Raw genomic sequence first — 14,992 nt, forward strand, 5'->3', positions numbered from 1 at the left:
CCAGCAACTCCCCCCTGGGGCCCAGATCCTTTAGGAGAGAGTTCCCCAGGTTACGGATGCTGGTCTTTCTACGGGCGGCCATGGAGACAGCCCTTGGAGTTTGGAGGTGAGCCACACTATGGACCAGTTGCTCCTACTGAAGTCACACTTCCCTGTCCCTGTTGTGTGAAAGGGCAGTCATCGGGGGTGACCCTGAAAGGAGCAGGAACAGACAGGAAGGTACAGCCAGTTGCCTTGCTTCCAGACCACCTGTTGCCCTCCACCGACCCTGCTGGCCGACCCTCCCGGGGAGCCAGATGGCAGAGTGAAAATGGGGTTGGCAGAACCCCATCTCAGCACCGCTCAGCAGCACACAGGGCTGGAGCTGAGAAGCGTGGACATCCTTTACCTGGAGCCTGCTTCTCCTGAAAGCACTTCCCTACCCTGATGAAAACTGCAACAGTATATCCTGTAAATGCTGCTGTGAAGAACTGACTCACTGGAAAAGACCCTGATGCTGGGAAAGATTGAAGGCAGGAGGAGAAGGGGACGACAGAGGACGAGATGGTATCACCGACTCGACGGACATGAGTTTGAGCAAGCTCCGGGAGTTGGTGATGGACAGGGAAGCCTGGCGTGCTGCAGTCCATGGGGTCGCAAAGAGTCGGACATGACTGAGTGACTGAACTGAATCGATATCCTATAAATGCTCTGTTTTCTCTAGGAACAAAGAAGACACCCCCAAACCATAGCATCAGTAGCATCCATTTCCAAACATAAGCATGACCAAAAACAAACAAACAAAAAGCCCACCCCACAGTCTTTTAAGAAGGATCTTGTGTTCCTGCTTCCATAATAAAGGAGCCACTTCACTGCTTTTAATCCAATTTACCTAACCGTAATTAGTGGCGTGCTACAAGGAAATCTGACTTTTAGAGAACATGTTTCTTGGTTTGCCTGTGCCAGCTACTCAGGGTAGGTAGCTGATGATGTACTCCCCTGGGTTATGCAAAGTTACCTTAGATCTTTCAATCCTGCTCATCTTTCCCGTTTGCTGACTTCAAATTTTCTCCCGCGTATCATACACATCAAAACACTTCACTCTCCGTAGGTGTAAATGATGAACAATTTGAAGATCTTTAAGAGCTCATGCAACAGACAATCGTTGTGAAGCAAAGGTGTAGGATGAGAAGTGCTTGGGGATGCCTGCTTTCAGGGACTCGGGTGACAATGTCCTCACACAACAGGTGTGACATGAAGGGGCAGGGTATGACAGGTTACTCAGGCACCTTAGCCCCCCACAAAAGGAGGAGCTGCCATGCTCTCTTATAAATCAGGAGGGATCAGAGCTCTTAATATCCAAGTAAAGACCACATCACCGGCACCACGCACCACACACCACACACACACACACACACACACACACACACACACACACACACCTCACATTGAGAGACTACTGTCCATGTCTCTACACGTACTCCATCTCTCCAATCAGTTTTCTTGTGAAATGTTTCTGCCTCCAGGAGAGAGTGGCTTACCCTGCTTATCGTGGACACAAGAATGCCATCACAATGTTTTCTGTGCTGTTAGCTTTCTGTGGAAACCAGGAAGGGTTAATACATCAAATGCAGAATGTTGGTCTCTTTTTTAGACAGTGACCCCGCAGATAATCCAATGAATGAACGAATGAACAATCAGACTATCGGACTACTAGAGGCAGGATCTTCATGGAATAGGCAGTGGGGGACAGGAATTGTCACCACATGGGTTATGGAGGGAGTAAGGTGAAAGCACAGGAGCTTCAGTTCCCCTTGAGACACATACTCTTAGGATGCAGGTCCCATTAAGGACCACCTTTCAACCTGCCATGACACACGAGGCCAGGGACGTTTGTGCAGGTGGGATCCAAGGACTCAGGGTCAGTTAGAAAAGACCCTCAGAGGGGAAAACGTGTGAGGATGACACACCTGGATGTCAGGGGGAGGTGAGTGAGAAACAGGGGTGCCCCAAGTCAGCTCTCCTGGGGTGATCCCTACTTAGAGACAGCCCCAGGACCACCCTGGATCCGGGACCCCGGAGTAAGACAAAACCATGCTGCTCCACGTGCAACTTACAGGAGGAGAGCCAGCTGGACTTTCATATCACTGTGTACCAATCAGATGAAGGCTTTCAACAGCTTCTTAGTGTGGAGGAAGGGGAAGGACCTACCAGGAACTGCCATCTAGCCTGTATATTTTTGTTGCTGTTCTTCAGTTGCTAAGTCGTGTTTGACTCTTTCCGATCCCATGGACTGCAGCCTGAAAGGCTTCCCTGTCCTTTGCGATGTCCCGGAGGGTGCTCAAATTCACGCCCCTTGAGTCAGCGGTGCTATCTAACCATCTCATCCTCTTCTGCCCTCTTCTCCTTTTGTCTTCATTCTTTGCCAGCATCAGGTGCATGTATGTGTGTCTTGTGGTATGGGGAGCTCACTGGTTGGGGCTGAGGTGACTCAGCCATCCCTGAGTGTGTGTGATGGGTTGGGAGGTCCTGATGCAGGGAGACTGCAGCAGCTCAGGCACCTGTTTCTCCTCCCTTTTGCTGAGTCATCACATGACACTTTTGCTCTGAGAGCCAGAACACAGAGTTCCCTGGAGCACAAGACTCGAAACCTCGACCAGGAATAAGTTTGTGCTGGTGATGCCCAACGTACGTCTGTGTGGCCATCATCTACTTCATATTAGAACCATGAGTAGTATGTGTGAAAAAAGTCATGCACGAGTGGCTCTATTAGGGAAATGATAGCTCCTGTCATGAACACAACATGTGCTACTGATAGTGGATGAGCTAAAATCTGTAGGTGAACATTAATACATTTTTATACAATGTGCACAGAGAAGGGAGACCTACTGACAGTGTATTTCTGGGTGTGAAGAGAGGGACTGAGACAACAACTGCATCTTCTGCATTGCACACAGCTAAATGGTTGAAATTTATGTAAGCAAATATTTTGAACATCAGGGCATCCATGCTGTACAGAGAGTTGGCAAAATGGCATGAAAAGCAGGCATTCACAGGAAACGGTGATCAAGTGTGCTCCTGAGGGAAGAGAGGTGGCCCCAGCTAACATGTGCAGGTGTGTGTATATGGATGCATGGGAACTGTGTGGGAATCCCATATATCACCATAGTGAGACTGAGCATCTACAGCGTCTGGTCTCCTGTATATACCTCGTTGCATGTTTCAGACTCTCGGAATCCCACTTGGTTAGTTCAGAAGCACAAGAAAACACACAAACAGTATGGGTCCCCTGTTTGGCACACACACACACACACACACACACACACACACACACACACTGCTGCTATTAAATCGCTTTTATTGAATTATAACTGACACACAGTATTATATTTTTTCAGGTACACTACTTAGAGGTCCTGTGCTTTTATACATTAGTCCATGATCCCCACGACAAGTCTAGTTACCTCCTGCCACCATACACAGTTATTACAATATGATTGACTGTATTCCCTATCCTAACATTGCATCCTTGGGACTTTTGATTCATTGCTTGTTCTTTTGGCCTCAATCCAGAAACATCACTTCCAATCCCAATGTCAAAGAGCTAATGGCCTGTGTTTCATTTTAGGAGTTTAATGGTTTCAGGCCTTACATTTAGTCCATTTTGGTGTGATAAAGGGGTCCAGTTTGATGCCTTTGCATGTAGGTCTCCAGTTTCTCCAACAGCACCTGTTGAACAGGCCGTCTTTTCCCTCTCATATGCCCTTGCCTCCTATGGCATAGATGAATTGACCGTGTGCCCCAGGCTGTATTTTGGACTCCCTCTTCTTTTCTACTAGTGTGTGTCTGTTTTCATGCCAGTGCCATGCCTGTTTGATGACCATAGCTTTCTAGTGTCATCTGAAATCAGGGAGCATGATTCCTGAGGCTATACCCTTCTTTCTCAAGGTTGCTTTGGCGATTCAGGGTCTTTTGTGGCTGCTGCTACTAAACCTATGTGTTCAGGGCAGATGAAGGCTCTCATGGAGCTGGTCATCCCCACTCCTCTGAGACAGGAGGGAGTGGCAGCAAGTCAGTAGCATACCATGGAAGTATTTCAAAATGCAACAGAAGGGAGAAATAAACGTGACTCCTACATTATAAGTGAGATTTAACTACTATTTCTGTTTTCAGAGTGGCATGCATTCCAGAGTTGGGGAAGGGAGTATGACGAACCAATCCCTGGTTCAGTGGCTTAATTTCTATCTGCTTTTCCATTTTCTAGATCCACTTTGGGGGTGCTTATGTCCTGAGTCTGTACAGTTGATGCTGTTTGACCCCTGAGAGACCTCTGTGCACTTCAGAGGCACTGAGCAGGGTGAAGGCTGTGCCAGACGTGCAGTTTGAGTCTGGGAATGGACAGATCCAGCTCCAGAACCACACCTGCCATGATCCGCACTCCCAGGGTAAGCCTTTCCCCTTCTCCTAAACATTTCATCTGGAATCAGTTCTCTATGCACCTCTGGATTCCAAGCTCGTGCTCTTTAACACAGCAATGTGCTGACACCCAGTATGTCTGTATGCTGGTGATCACCTCTGGCTCCCCTGGGTGCATGGGCAGTGGGGGCACTGGCTCCTTAGCAAAGAAAAAGTGAAGCTTTCCCCTGGGATCGGCCCCAAGGAGTACAGAAGGCACAGGACATCCAGTGACACAAAGGCGATCCTGGTCATGAGACTCCCTCCCTGCACGGTTGCAATTTCATGCACAGTAGAAACAAATAAGGCAGGGCGCTGGGTTTGGAGGGCTTATAAAACGCCTCCGGTATCTTTGGCAATTTCTCCCCCACGTATCTGCCATGCACCTACTCCTTAGGCACGTGGGTACACAGCCTTTACACTTCTTTGCTTTATCGCTCATCCATTCTCTTTGGCCAAGCCTTCTGCTTTCAGAGCTTCCCTGTGGCTCAGCTGGTAAGGAATCTGCCTGCAATGCAGGAGACCTGGGTTCGATCCCTGGTTTGGGAAGATCCCCTCGGCAAGGGAAAGGCTACCCACTCCGGTATTCTGGCCTAGAGAATTCCATGGACTGTATAGTCCACGGGGTCGCAAAGAGTCGGACACGACTGAGCGACTTTCACTTTCCGCTTTCACAAAAGGCATATCTACTGCCAACCCCTGCCCCACCCTTAGACATTTCTTCTTTTTGACTTAAACGTTTGCTGTGTAGAACTGGATTTGTAGCTGTCCGGGTATACTCAGCCTTTCCAACCTAAACCTGTGCTAAGGCAGCTCTAAGTCTTCCCTAAGCTGGTTCTCCATCATGGGTGTGTGTACCTGACGGGAAAGCCCGACCTGTTACCTACCCTAACCTAGTGGATTAAGGAGGCCTCCTCTCCTCTGGCCACAAGTCAGATGACTGAACATCAGGCTCTGTCCCTAATATTTGGTTGGCAAAGGTGCGTGGAGAAGGCATGGACGGCATTTCAGGTCTCTGTATCCATCTTCGAATCTGACAAAGAAAGATTGGAACCTTCGAGGCGAGTTCATCACATCCCAGCCTTGGGGAAGCCAGGGCCCACTTGCTCCAAATAGGAGCCAAGGTTGGGGCCCCAAGGTTGACCTGAGATTCTGTGCGATCCAGTCCAACACCCCCTGATCCCTTGCCTGCCTTCAATCTACACCCCACTCCCCTGCCCCTCTGCCCCACTTTGGGAGCAGGGCCCCAGCAGAGTGGGACCCAGTCTGACCTGGAGGTGAGCCCCTCCCCACAACTCTTCATCACCTTCCTCGTCCTCACCAATTCCATGTCCACCCTGAGACTCCTGCGGGTCATGGAGGGCTCTCAGTGCCTCAGGCACACTGAGGCATCATGCCTCAGTCCCAAGTCCACCCAGAACCTCTCACCATGCCCTGGATGATCTGCCGAGTTCACTGACCCAGGACTGTAGCCATCCCGAGCCTCCGCTTTTCCCTGGAGGGGCTTCCAAGGTCACTGCCCAAATCTTATATCCACCCCTATCAGTGTGGAGGGGTTGTCTCTGCCCCTGCAACCCAAGCAGCCTGCGGGCTGTCACCCCAGGCCAGAAGCCATGGCTGTGAGATGTACCAACAGTCAGGTGCTTTGTACCGTGGGGATGGAACACAGCCATCCTGTGAACACAGCCACAAGGACTTCTGACCTCATTAACCAAGCCTGAGATGACCTCTGGGCAGTTATTTACTCACTTGCTTCCCAATGAATGTACTAGTAAGCCTCAAAGCTTGGCGGACCCCTTAGAGGTGCTAATGAAATGTCAGTGTTCTGGAAACAGAACATTGTGGCAAACCCAGCATCTGCCTCCCGCCTCAGACTGTAAATAATATTCCTTGGTGATGTATGGGCTTCTCTGGTGGCTCAGACAGTAAAGAATCTTGCTGCAATGTGGGAGATGAGGGTTCGATTCCTGGGTTGGGAAGATCCCTTGGAGAAGGGAATGGCTACCCACTCCAGTATTCTTGCCTGGAGAATCCCATGGACAGAGAAGCCTGGTGGACTCGAGTCCACGGGGTCGCAAAGACTCGGACACAACTGAGCGACTAACACTTGGTGACGTTTAAGCACCTACCCAGGGCTACCATTGGCTGGAAGGGTGCCTTGATGACCAGTTAATGTCTAAAGGTGTGGATGCTCGTTGCCCCGGGGAGAGTTTAAGTGAAGGAGGCCATGAGCCTGGGATAGGCCACTCCGAGACTATGGCCATGGTGACCCAGAAACCACAGTGACTGAAAAACTGACCCCAAGCAACAAAAGGGAGGAAGAAAAGAAAGCCCTCACCACCCCTCTACCCCACGCTCCCCCCATCAACCCAGGTCCAACCCAGGAGAGATGACCCCATCCAAGCTCTTCATCCTCTTTCCCACTGAATCCCCCCCAAGGCTCCTTCCTTGTCCTTACCTGACACACACCCACTCCTCAGCCCCCATCCTTTCACTTGGAGCCTTTGTTCCTTCACACCAATGCCCTTCTACGCTCACCTTGTTGTCCTCCCAGAGGCCCAAGACAGCCATTTGAAACTTAAGAACTATACCATCAACACAGAGCATTGTTACAGATTCATGAACACCATCCTTGTGTACGTTTTCTAGTCGCATGCTTGAGAGGCCAGTGATCTAATGAGCATGTGTGGTACAAAACAAAGCTTCTATATTTGCAAAGGCTGCGTTAACCATGAAAAATTAACATTTCGAGAAAGCATATTCTCGATATAAACAGTTGGAGAATGGAAGATCATGACTGGAGACAGGTCGTCATTTGGTCTTCCTCCATTTCTCCCTAAGTGAATCTCGGGTGAAGGAAGAAGCATATCAGCCAGTCCTTGAGGAAGGGATGTTTTCGTTTTCTAATGGTCTCTTCTGTTCCCTGTTCTTCCCTCCTCTTTTCCTACTCTCTTTTTGAGTGGGTTCTTTGTAGCTCAGACGTAAAGAATCTGCCTGCAATGCAGGAGACCCAGGTTCAATCCCTGGGTCAGGAAGATTCCCTGGAGAAGGGAATGGCAACCCACTCTGGTATTCTTGCCTGGAGAATTCCACGGACAGAGGAGCCCGGGGGGCTACAGTCCATGGGGTTGTGATGAGTCGGACATGACTGAGCAACTTTCATTTCACTTTTGACTGGGTACTTTTTATGACAACTTTCTTCTCCACTCTCCATTGTGTATGGGGATCAACAGGTTCTAAGGGCCTTTGGGAAGGTAGGCAGGTGGGGAAGTGAGGACGAGAATGAGTTTAGACATAAAGAGGGAGAATAGGGTTGAGGATTCTTTTAAGAGAGTAGTAAGAGAAGGTGCTGGATTCGTAAAGTGATAGATAATTTTGAATTTCATCTAGACTGAAAAGTCTGGCCATAATCCATAGCAGATGAGATTAAAGGCACTAAGGGTGAAGTCAATGTAAAATATGCTAACAGTTCATTCATAATGAACTCATTTAACCCCTAAACGAAGATTTACTCAGCACGTATCATGATCCAGACACTAGGTCGGGAGCCAAACAAAGGATAATAATGAGTGTCATGAACATGCGGTTTGTATATCTGATCTTTGCACCAATTCTCCAAGGTCAATGGGGGTTATCTCATTTTACAGAATGGGACACGAGGACAGGCAAAATTGAGTCGTGTGTTCCACATCACCTAGCGTTCAGTCTACGTCTATCTGAGTCCAAAGCTCACACATTCCCGATTTACATACGCCACGTGGCCAAAAAGAGCTGGGAAGCACTGAGAGGTTTTCTGAGGTTTTGAGAATATGGAATAAGGAAATTGGCAGTGTTTTTTAAAAGTTATCAAATGTGCATAAAGGTAGAAAGAACACTATAATGATCCCCACCTATACATCACCCAGCTTCATCCATTACATTATACCTCATTCTGTTTCACATATATCCTGATCCAGCTCTGTCATGCCCCACCCCCATTCAGCTATTTTAAAGCAAATCCTAGATAACCTTTTATTCACAGCCCTTGCATACATATATCCATTTCTTAAAACAACAGGCTTGAACTGTCAATAATTCCTAGCATCACCTAATATCTGGTCAGTGTTTAAATTCCGCAGATTATTCCACAAATGTCTTTTAATTCTCAGCTTGTTCAAGTCAGGATTCAACCAACGTCTGCACCCTGCCTATCTCTGGCATGCCTGTTTGTCTCTTGAATCTATGATCAGTCTCTCTCCTCTTGCTTTTCCTTGTCTTTTATTTGTTGAGGAAATGAGGTCCTTGTGTCCTAAAATTTCAGAAATCCTGGGTTTGGCTGGTTGTATCCCTCTTGTGTTCCTTTAACTGTTCTTCTAGCCACATTTATTTACTGTAAACTGGTGGGAAAGACTAGAGATCTCTTCAAGAAAATTAGAGATACCAAAGGAACATTTCAAGCAAAGGTAGGCTCGATAAAGGACAGAACTGGTATGGACCTAACAGAAGCAGAAGATATTAAGAAGAGGTGGCAAGAATACACAGAAGAACTGTACAAAAAAGATCTTCACGACCCAGATAATCACGATGGCGTGATCACTCACCTAGAGCCAGACATCCTGGAACGTGAAGTCAAGTGGGCCTTAGAAAGCATCACTACGAACAAAGCTAGTGGAGGTGACGGAATTCCAGTTGAGCTATTTCAAATCCTCAGAGGTGATGCTGTGAAAGTGCTGCACTCGATATGCCAGCAAATCTGGAAAACTCAGCAGTGGCCACAGGACTGGAAAAGGTCAGTTTTCGTTCCAATCCCAAAGAAAGGCAATGCCAAAGAATGCTCAAACTACCGCACAATTGCACTCATTTCACATGCTAGTAAAGTAATGCTCAAAATTCTCCAAGCCGGGCTTCAGCAATACGTGAACCGTGAACTTCCAGATGTTCAAGCTGGTTTTAGCAAAGGCAGAGGAACCAGAGATCAAATTGCCAATATCCGCTGGATCATGGAAAAAGCAAGAGAGTTCCAGAAAAACATCTATTTCTGCTTTATTGACTATGCCAAAGCCTTTGACTGTGTGGATCACAATAAACTGTGGAAAATTCTTCAAGAGATGGGAATACCGGACCGTCTGACCTGTCTCTTGAGAAACCTGTATGCAGGTCGGGAAGCAACAGTCAGAACTGGACATGGAACAACAGACTGGTTCCAAATAGGAAAAGGAGTACGTCAAGGCTGTATATCGTCACCCTGCTTATTTAACTTCTATGCACAGTACACCATGAGAAACGCTGGGCTGGAAGAAGCACAAGCTGGAATCAAGATGGCTGGGAGAAATATCAGTAACCTCAGATATGCAGATGACACCACCCTCATGGGAGAAAGTGAAGAAGAACTAAAGAGCCTCTTGATGAAAGTGAAAGGGGAGAGTGAAAAAGTTGGCTTAAAGCTCAACGTTCAGAAAACTAAGATCATGGCATCTGGTCCCATCACTTCATGGCAAACAGATGGAGAAACAGTGGAAACGGTGACAGACTTTAGTTTCTTGGGCTCCAAAATCACTGAAGATAGTGACTGCAGCCATGAAATAAAAAGATGCTTGCTCCTTGGAAGAAAAGTTATGACCAATCTAGACAGCATGTTAAAAAGCAGAGACATTACTTTGCCCAAAAATGTCCGTCTAGTCGAGGCGGACTGGTTTTTCCCGCAGTCATGTATGGATGTGAGAGTTGGACTATAAAGAAAGCTGAGCAGCGAAGAATTGATGCTTTTGAACTGAGGTGCTGGAGAAGACTCTCGAGAGTTCCCTGGACTGCAAGGTGATCCAACCATTCCATCCTAAAGGAAATGAGTCCTGAATGTTCATTGGAAGGACAGATGTAGAAGCTGAAACTCCAATACTTTGGCCACCTGATGGAAAAGGCCCTGAGTCTGTGAAAGATCGAAGGCAGGAGGAGAAGGGGAGGACAGAGGATGAGATGGTTGGATGGCATCACTGACTTGATGCACAAGGATTTGAGCAAGGTCCGGGAGTTGGCGATGGACAGGGAGGCCTGGCCTGCTGAAGTCAACAGGGTCCAAAAAGTCGGACACGACTGAGTGACTGAACTGAACTGAAGCACACTTTAGAGATCTGGGCAACAATGCATTAACTTGCAGCCACTGGGCTGATGGCCTTCAACATAGTAAAATATGTGTAGAGTAAATGCTTTTCGTTTCTGCTAGTCGTTCACTGACATAAAACACTGTGTACATGAGATTGACCCAAACCTACATGACCTCTGAATAATACCATGAGGCTCTGTGGACATCTAGAAAGCATAACTCTGGTTTGGTTACTCCTCTAGGCTATGTGATTCACCTTACTGCATGCGCTATTGCATACTGCCTGCAGTTGGGAAGATCCCCTGGAGAAGGAAATGGCAAGCCACCCCAGTGTTCTTGCCTGGGAAATCCCATGGAAAGAGGATCGTGGTGAGCTACAGTCCATGGGGCTGCAAGGGTCGGACACGACTTAGCCAACAAACCACCACCACCACTGCAGTAGGAGAGATGAAATGAATGTCAGTGTCACGCTGACCTTCTGCTATAAACCTTAGGGGCACCAGTGTCCTGTCACCCAAACATCTGTCTGGCAATAAAGAGCTGTAAGAAGTCAGCAACTAGTGTGTCTGAAAAGCTTCCTTACCTTGACACCCCAATGTCTGAGTGTGCCTTTTCTTAAGATGTGCACAACTGGTGGTGAGAAACCCTTCTAAGGAGTGACTCAGCATATAAAGTCTTTACTTCTGGGACACAAGGCTGGAAACTGCTTGCACAAGAGGCAGGTCTTCCTCTGTGATGACATCACACAATAAATGCCTGGTTGGTTGTGCTCCGAGGAAACTGTGAGACTGCACTATGTATTAATGTTGTATTCGGGGAGATGGACTTTCCCCCTTAGAGGGAGTTCCCCCCCCTTTACTTATTGCTTTAACTATTATTATCCATTACAATTTTCTGGAATCAAGGAATTTGGTATACGAAAACTTAATACTACTCAGTAGCCTTAAGTCATGAATTTCAGTGGTTTGGGTATCAGTATCCCCATATCTGTCCATGGAATTCTCAAGGCAAGAATACTGGAGTGGGTAACAATGCCCTTCTCCAGGGGATCTTCCAGACCCAGGGATCAAACCCAAGTCTCCTGCGTTGCAGGCAGATTCTTTACCGTCTGAGCCAACAGGGGCTTCCCAGGTGGTGCTAGTGGTAAAAGAACCCACCTGGCAATGCAGGAGAGGTAAGAGGCGTGGGTTCGATCCCTGGGTCAGGAGGATCCTCTGGAGGACTAAATGGCTACCCACTCCAGTATTCTTGCCTGGGAAATCCCATGGACAGAAGAACCTGGAGGGCTACGGTCCATGGGGTCGCAAACAGTCGGACACGACTGAGGGACTGAGCATGCACTCATGCGTCCCCATATCAGGTGTTAGATTAAATGGTCTCTTTATCCTTCACCTGTCTGAATTGGAATCAGTCAGTGTAAGTGATTCTCATCCCTAAGAATAAAACCTAAAACAGTTAAAATTTGTTACTGAAATAAACACACAGTGATTTTCATCAAATTACATGAATGTGAATTCACAGGTGTATAATATGCTTACTTCCTTACATGTACCTCACACCATCAAAAGTGCACTGTGTCTTTAAGTCACTGTGTTTACTGGCTAGGTCTTTTATTTTTAGACTAATGTAATACTTTTATAATTCTGTAGACGAATGTACTGTTCCCTTGGTAGCAATGGTAAGTAAGCAATTGCCTACAAAGGTCTGACTTTATTTTTAACAGATGTCTGCGTGTCCCTATGCTTGAAAACCACTTCTGTGAGACATCGGCTACCTCAGTCTCTAGAATCTATACAGTGTTTCTGAACTGTAGTTAGAATTGCTTCTTATAATCTGTAAATCATTTTATTCTGTATTACACACAGTCCATCCTAAAGGAGATCAGTCCTGGGTGTTCATTGGGAGGACTGATGTTGAGGCTGAAACTCCAATAATTTGGCCACCTGATGCGAAGAGCGGACTCTTCTGTAAAGAACGTGATGCTGGCAAAGATTGAGGGCAGGAGGAGAAGGGGACGACAGAGGATGAGATGGTTGGATGGAATCACAGACTCAATGGACATGAGTTTGGGTAAACGCCGGGAGTTGGTGATGGACAGGGAGGCCTGGCATGCTGCTGTTCATGGGGTTGCAAAGAGTCAGGCACGACTGAGTGACTGAACTGAACTGAACTGAACACACAGTAGAAGCGGATGGAAGCTGGAGGTCAAGCTTCCAACAACCTATTCCCTTGAACGCACAGCTGGGTACCTGATAACGAGCTACACTTTTCTCCCACCCAGAAACCTCCCCCCCCCAAATACGGTGAAAGATGTCTAAATAATTTTACTCTCCCACAGGAATATAGACAAGCTTGTTACCATTGTAGAATGATCACCGGCTTGCAGCAGATAACATCAAGTTAGATGGCGGCAGTGCTAGCAGGGGTGGGGACTTGATGCATCAAGAACTGTCTGCCACAGTGAACACTGAGCTATGTGTGTCTTTTTCAACTCTGCTCTCACTGCAGCACTATTTACAGCAGCTAGGACGTGGAAGCAGCCTAGATGTCCATCAACAGATGAATGGATAAGGAAGTTGTGGTACATATTCTCAATGGAATATTACTCAGCTATAAAAAGGAATGCATTTTAGTCAGTTCTAATGAGGTAGATGAACCTAGAGCCTATTATACAGAGTGAAGTAAGTCAGAAAGAGAAAGACACATACCGTATATTAACGCATATATATGGAATTTAGAAAGATGGTACTGACGATCCTACTACATGCAGGGCAGCAAAGGAGACACAGACACCAGGGACGGACTTTTGGACTCAGTGGGACAAGGAGAGGGTGGGACGACTTGAGAGAATAGCACTGAAACATATACATTACCACATGGAAAATAGATAAGCACTGCGAGTTTGATATATGACGCAGGGCACCCAAAGCTGGTGCTCTGTGACAATCTGGAGGGATAGGGTGGGGAGGGAGATGGGAGGGGGTTTTCAGGATGGAGGGGACACGTGGATACCTATGGCCGATTCATAGTGACGTATGGCAAAAAGCATCACAATATTGTAAAGAAGTATCTTCCAATTAAAATAAATACATGATTTTTTAAGAACACAACTGTACACCGCTATTGGAAGAAACAAACAGAAACAGACAGCACTGCCAAGTGCAGGGTTCTGAGACCACTTTGTGCAAGAAGTAAGCAGCCCTATAGATCTGTAGGTCCCTGAGAAGAGCACATAATTTGTACTCATGATGATGACTCTGGGTCACCAAGAAAAGGTTAAATTTGTTTTAATTACACTGTGCTTAACAAAGGGATGTGAGTTACACATATATTTTCCAAAATGACTATAAAATACAGAATTTTAGAGCTTAAGAGAGTAACCTAGCCATCTGAGGAAAAACAATCACTGTTGGTAACAAACACCTCCATACAGGAAAATGCAGCATTACCAAATTTCACATTTTGCTGGGATGTGTTACCCTTACGTTTGCTCTTCAATTCACAGTGTTTCTGAACAACTGTCTTGCATTTTTCTCTGTCTCGCTGACCTTTCTCAAGCTGCTACTATTACACTAACACATAAAAAAGTGTGGGAAAAGACGCCCTGCAGTGAATCTTTGGATAATTTGAAAAACCTCACCCTGTTTGTCAAATTAACTTGAAAAAAATCTCTATCTGTTCTGTGCCAAATTCACAGACCATTATTATCCTTCACTTTAGCATGACTACACTATCCCTAAAATAAATCAACAAATTAATGTCCGTTCTTAATCTCTCCAAAGGTCTTCCATTCTTCCTGTAGTGGTGAGATGTAACTAATCCTCTGAGGTGATGCACGAAACAGCTCTTCAGGCAGTATTCTTATAAGTGTCTGGAAACCAGAATATTTGATTTGCTAGCCCCCGAAACATACGTTCAAGGCTAAAAGCAATCCAAATTTAATACACAGAGGTGATTATTCAAAATATCTGATAGATAGTCACCTTAGAATTTCCTTTATGTACTTAGATGTGGACTGCCATATGGAGTTGGTAACACACAGCTAAAACATCAGGTAGGAAAAAAATTCCAAAGCCAATTTGTAAAGGAGTGAATTGGCCTGGTGTACCCTAGTGGTAGGCGCTATGGTGAGCTGAGGATGCAAACCCTGTCTACGTAAGTCAGACTTGCTTCTTCCGTACAATGGTGTGTGAGTCGAACAAAGGGGGCATGCCCCTAGTCATCCCTAGTACCTCTGCAGGGGACCAAGTTCCAGTCTCAGAGAAAGGGTTAAGCATGCTAATTAGACACATTATGGTGATCATTTTGCAACAATAAAAATATGGAATCACTACATTGTACACTTGAAACGAACATGGTGTGATACGTGAATTATACCTCGATCTAAAAAGGGGAAGGGTGGTGGGAAGCAAGATGGAGTCATCCAAGTAAAGTCAAGGAAGTGATATGAATGTTTCCCCCTACCGGGTCAGGAGAAGC

Source organism: Giraffa tippelskirchi, chromosome X, assembly GCF_054371585.1.
Source record: "Giraffa tippelskirchi isolate mGirTip1 chromosome X, T2T-mGirTip1v1.2.pri, whole genome shotgun sequence".
Classification (NCBI taxonomy): domain Eukaryota; kingdom Metazoa; phylum Chordata; class Mammalia; order Artiodactyla; family Giraffidae; genus Giraffa; species Giraffa tippelskirchi.